Here is a 6,911-nt window from a genome sequence, read left to right as displayed (position 1 = left end):
TATCTGTATTTTCGTTTAGGTAATCAAATCTGTATCAAATCTTTATACATTGTAATTTGAAGGAAATACACAAAATGGCAATCATTAAATGATTTGACCAAAATGCAAGGATAACTTATAAAAACTAAGCTTGGGTAGCCTTCAATTGTGATATGAATAAAAAGACTGCAACGTATTACACACAAAAAAAAAAGACATCTAGAAGTCAACATACAAAGTATGTTGCCTCTTTGTATGTTGCCTATATCATGCTCCAGAGGTAGCTTTAATGCAATTTGTGAACTGCATATTGCTATAAACAGGGCACATGCTAAGCAACACGTATCACAGGAAAATGTAGCATGGAATACACAGTCTGATTAAGAAATGCATATATACTAACTACACACATCTGCAATTTAATGAAGATGGTACCACTTGAAGCAAAAGCCTGAAAAAAGCTGTAACAAAAAAGTAAAATTACAAAAATACTGAACTCCGAGGAAAATTCAAAATGAAAAGTCCCTAATCAAATGGCAAAATCAAAAGCCCAAACACATCAAACGAACAGATAACAACTGTCATATTTCTGACTTGGTAAAGGCATTTTCTTGTGTAGAAAATGGTGGATTGAACCTGGTTTTGTAGCTAGCTAAACAGGGATGGGGTAATTAAAAATGTAATGGTAATTAAGTGTAATGCATTACAATTTTCCATGTAATTGAATGTAATGTGTAATTGAGCATTTTTTTAATTACATGTAATGGTAATTTAATTAATTACATTGAAAAAAGCATGTAATGCTCAATTACTTTTGAATTACATTTCAATTACATGTACTTTTATGGTGTTACAGTTAAGGATTTGTGTTTAATCATATAAATTGTAAAATTATATATATTTTTCAAATATTGATATCAATGCTTTTTTGATGTATGAAGTCTGTAATTTATTCTGAAGTTTTTATATCATTTATTTGACCTACAGAATTTTTTTGAATAGTCTTATAATTTAAAAAATGTGATAATTATACTTGTTCAGTTTTTAAGAGAGATCTTTAACTAAATAGATTGATAAGTAATTAACACCTTGTTAAACAAAAACAATAAAATTTGTCACATCTTTCTGAGACAGTTCATTTAGAATTTAAAATCACTGCATACAATCATTTTGTCAAATTAGTATACACAAAAGGATTATAGAAATAAAAATTAACAGCTCTAAAAACAAACAGCAATAAATCAGATTAAAATGTCAGGGGCAATGCCACTATTACAGATATTTTATCTAATTAGCAAAATATTGCTAATATTTAGACATTATATACATTGTTTGTACTAAAAATTATTTTCAATATTGTGACAAGCACACTTTTTAATATTTTTAAAGTAAAATAAAAAAATATTTTAAATTCATTTATAATTTCTTTATTCATATTATGTTTAATTCAAATGAGTTCATTTCTGAGATGCCAAAATACCCCTTGATGTATTGGCAAGTTAATAGGAACAAATTCCCTCTCCTATGAATATAATGATCTTCTAATCATAAAACTTCCGTGTCCTGATCAAGCAATATCTTGCACAACATTAGCTCCTGTGTAAGACTATTTTCAATGGCTGTTTTCAGACCAGAAGATTCAGACTAATTGACAAAACATTAAAATAACTATATTAAATGATTATCAAATGCAACGCTTAAACTGTGCTTACATGAATATTTTACACATGCATTATATAAACATGTAAAATATTGTTAAAAAATATCATGATGAAATGTAATGTGTAATTTAATTAATTACTTTAGTAAAGTAATTGTAATTTAATTAATTACATTTCAAAAATTGTGTAATGTGTAATTAGTGTAATTGACCATTTTTGCAATGTAATGTGTAATTTAATTAATTACTTTCCAATGTAATTGACCCCAAGTCTGTAGCTAAACCTCCCACTTGTATGACAGTCGCATCAAATTCCATTATATTGACAATGATGCCTGAAAAAACAAACAGACATAAAAAGTAAAAATGTCAAAAATACAGCACTGAACACTGCCACAATCCCAATCTCTATAAAAAGACAAATGTGTAACAAAGAAGCACAAAATGGCATACGACCAAGTATACCAGAAAAAAATAACACAAGAACACACAAATTTACCATAGTACAATAACACAATGACAAGTACAGAGCCACCTCATATATGAAATAAAGAAACATAAAAAGGCATATAGACAAAGCACAGTGCAAAAATGTAATGATCAGTTACTAGCAATTGTTTGTATAATTCAAAAGATAACAGATCCATTAGGAACCAAACTAACAGATAAATGAGCAAAGACCAAAGGGTATTTAGAGTAAATGCCAAATAAACAGCTACCCATCAACTAAAGAATACCTAAAATTAAACTTCCAAGTGGTATTTTTCATGTCCCATTTATGGGCATTATGTTTTCTGGTCTGCGTCCGTCTGTCCCACTAGAGATTAAAGGTTTTGGTCCAGGTAGTTTTTGATGAAGTTGAAGTCCTATCGATTTCAAACTCAGTACACATGTTCCTTATGCTATGATCTTTCTAATTTTAATGCCGAATTAGAGTTTTGACCACAATGTCACGGTCCACTGAACATAGAAAATGGGAGAGCGATTGGGAACTCCGTGTATTATGGACACATTCTTTTTTTGCCAATAACCAAACAAAAATCAACCAATCAGTGATCATCATATTTTATTAACAATGATACTTGGATGGCTAGTGGCAAATTAAATGCATATTTAGGGTTACCAAAACATAAATTGATGTGAATATATATCTTAAATCAAAGTAGTACTAGAAAAACTAACAAGTTAAAATTATCAGTAGGTCAATAGATATAGGAAGATGTGGTGTGAGTGCCAATGAGACAACTCTCCATCCAAATAACAATTTTAAAAAAGTAAACCATTATAGGTCAAGTCTATCACACTGATTTTAATTTGAAAAATAATCCAATCCATCAATGGGGTGTTACCCCAAAAGGTACACATTTTAAAAAGTTATTGCTTCATATCTGAAACAATAAAGCAGCCAGTTAGAAACAAAAACTGGCAGATTATATGATCAGAAGATCCGGGGTGTTATCTATAGAATTTACCCAAAAAATAGCAAAGCCATTATTGGCTTTGAAGTGTAAATTATCAGCAAATTAATGAAAACATTGTATGTGTTTTTAAGTCAGTGCTAGGAATGTTTGGTCCTTAATGCTCTTCAACTTTGTACTATATATCGGCGTTTTAATATTTTTTTAACTAAACGTCAATGATGAGTATTTGCAGACAAAATGCGCGTCTGGCGCATACACAAAGTTGCAATATTGGTATCTATAATGAATTTATTTTATACATAACGAAAACAGAATATAAAAGATCATTCGTTGGCAACAGCTGAAACGATTCTGATAAAGAGGGAAGCAGAAACGAAATGACAAATCAATAAAAAGTAAAATCACAAAAATACTGAACTTAGAGGAAAATCAATTCGGAAAGTCCATAATCACATGGCAAAATCAAATAACAAACCGCATCAAACACGAATGGAGAAGAACTGTCATATTCCTGACTTGGTACAGGCATTTTCAAATGTAGAAAATGGTGGATTAAACCTGGTTTTATAGCGCTAACCCTCTCACTAAACACTACATAGAAAACTAAAGAATAAGTAACATGAACTCTCAGAGCAAGAATCCTACCAATACGTTTTGTGAGTAAGTATTGTTTCTTGATCAGTTTGTTTGATTATATTTTTATAACGGTTACAATTATACAAAATAGGGTTGAACCTGGTTTTATGGCTTGCCATACGTCTATATAATATGGCAACTCCGTAAAGATTGTTGGAACTATTGGCGTCCACCTCAAAACATGCTAATTCTGTGTGCCAAGAATTTTACATTAGATGTAAGATTGTCTTGGTTTATTTTCATTCATATGTGTCTTGCAACAAAACTATATTAATTTACACCAGAAAGAGATATACATTACCTTTATTTCTTACTTGGGTGACCTCAAGTGTGGTTGAAAACAATTACATGACGGAAATGATCCACTGAACAGACTTTCGTGTTTTCGTTATATTTTTATTAATACATATTTCAAGAAAAGTCCATTTGTTATTGGGTTCTATATAAAACTTTACATCATACTTTAAATCTTTGATAAAAAAAGAAACTTCTGAATTGAGTGATTTACGTCTCCTCAACACGTGTTCCTGAAATAAATGCACCATTTTAACTGTGTCTGAGGAAATCTTAGTTTCATCACTGTTACATAACAAACTGAACATGAAATCAAACAGAAATCTAGAGATAAACCTGTACTAGTCTCTTTACTACATCATTCATTTGTTTCAGTTGAGTAATATGTCAATTGTGTCTGCTGGATCCCAAAGATTGTCGCATTGACCAATAATGTCTTCTTGAGATGCTCACACATTTTTGTCAATATATCGCAATTCTTAGCTATTATACAAGAGGGAGGTTTAGCGAGCTATGAAATCAGGGTTAACCTAAGAAAATGATCGAACCAAATCCGGATTATGGCAGTTGTATTGTATTCGTTCCGTTGGTTAATAAGGTCTAATGTTTGATTTTGTTCTTCCACTACTTTTAAGATTTTCCTATAAATAGGTATTATTTTTTGCCAACATTTCCATATTTAGTACCTGAGATTTATAAGGAAAGCAAAATTTTGAAATTCCACATTGATTGAAATGTTACAGACATGTGATTGTCCAGCAGTCATTATTAAAATTTTACTTTGATATATATCGGGTTTCCATGTATCGATGCCGATATCTTTTATCATGCAATTTACGTTATGCGATATATAAACAACAACTACGTATACATTGCTTGGGGCTATTTCAGTATGGCAACAACGTATTTGTAATGGGAATGGACTAAAGCCATCATCAGTTAATCGATGTAAAAATTTCGTTAATATATAAATAAGATACACATTTATACGAAAAATAAAACCCAAGCAATTGCATTTTTTTCACAGAAGAAAGCTTTCATTTTTTTTTATGTTTTTTTTGTTCCAAAGTTAGGTTTGCCACGTGGAGCAGGATTTACTAATTGTCCAAGAGTACCTGAGATAATTCACGATTTTGGATGTGGTTCGTGTTGATTAAACCTTTTTAATGTTGCGTTTTGTGTACTGTTGTTTGTTTGTTTGTTTGTCAGTGTATTTTCGACTTTAATATGAGTTTGAATGTCCAATTAGTATCTATCACCTCAACTTTACGGGACTTTTATTGAAAGATTTCAGAAAGAATTTCGAATTTCGTACCAGAATTTGAGTTTGCTTGACTGATTGATTTTTGGTAACTATATATAATTATTGGAATTTGTAAAGTTTAGTACAGTTCGATTTTAACACAAATTCCAATGATTCATTCTACGGTTAGATCGTGAGATCAGGCACTATTTTAAATGCAATCCACTAGCTGTGGTATTGGCCGGATTTAAGCTTAACGCTGTTGTGATTTGTGAATTTAGACTAAGCTCCCTTATAATCTTAAAAAATTGTTGATTGTCGATTCAGCTACTTTTTATTCCTCACAACACGTATTGAAAAGTGTCCCTTTAGTGTCAGGAGCACACTTTTGAGGTTTATAAAATGAATGGGGCATAGATTTTCATGTTTGATAATCTTTAATATTATGGTCGATCTCACAGCTATTAACTTACCAGTAAGAGCTCTAGTTTACTTTCCTTCTTTCGCATTTTGCCAATTGAATGGTACAGTCCGTGAATAAACTCATCATAGATACCAGGACTAAATTTTGTATAACGTGACGGTACCCAAATTGCACCTATTTTGACAGTTTTTTCATCTACGTTTTTTTATTCTGTGTTTATTTTGTAGCTTTATCCTTCTTTATTATAAAGGTACACCAATTTGATTTATATTCCATATGGAATCATAGAAAAATTGGTCTAAACTGACCTCCAAACCATCAATGATTCTGAAATGAGGAGTACCCAAATTGCTTCTATGTTTAAATTCACATAGTCAAAAGTCTAATAACAGAGCTTTTGTTTAATTTCTTTAAATATTTTGAACAATTGGATATTAGTCCATGCTTACTCTTCATTATTTTTTAAATGGATACTTGTAACATATTGTATTTGCTCATTTTAAAAAGATGACGTTTTGATGACGTTGCATGGCGATGTTTCAGTACATTTTGCTTTTTCAGTAAATAATTCATCTGTTGATAGATACTGTGAACGTTTTGTGCATATCTAAATAGTTTTACCTATGTTGAAAGATGTGCTTATATCAAATCATAAAAAAACAAATTGTTTAGTCTCTAGAAAATCTTGTAAGATTTTCGCTGCTAGTTTTGCTAAATAGGTGCAATTTGGGTACTCGGTGCAATTTGGATACCGTTACGTTATACGCCAGACGCGCGTTTCGTCTACAAAAGACTCATCAGTGACGCTCGAATCCCAAAAAGTTAAAAAGGCCAAATAAAGTACGAAGTTGAAGAGCATTGAGGACCAAAATTCCTAAAAGTTTTGCCTAATCCAGCTAAGGTATCTATGCCTGAGGTAGAAAAGCCTTAGTTTTTCAAAAATTAAAAATTTTGTAAATATTTAATTCATAAATATAACCATATTTTTAAATTTATAGATTTAGTTAAACGGTATAATATATTTCATGGTTAAGTGTTAGGATCATATTAATATAATCATATAACCTCTAAAACTCTTCTTTCTCTTCCTATGATACCTTGTCTATTTTAAATTGGCATTTTAAAAATTTGTGCAAACGTTTCCTTATTTTCAAGTAAAGAAAAACTTTGCATTAATCAAGTTCTTTCCTTTTCAGTACTACACCGATTTTTTTTTAATAAAATCTCAAAAATACAGGCATTTCCTAGTACACT

This window comes from Mytilus edulis, chromosome 7 (genome assembly GCF_963676685.1).
Source record: "Mytilus edulis chromosome 7, xbMytEdul2.2, whole genome shotgun sequence".
Taxonomy (NCBI): domain Eukaryota; kingdom Metazoa; phylum Mollusca; class Bivalvia; order Mytilida; family Mytilidae; genus Mytilus; species Mytilus edulis.
This window is presented reverse-complemented; position numbering follows the sequence as displayed.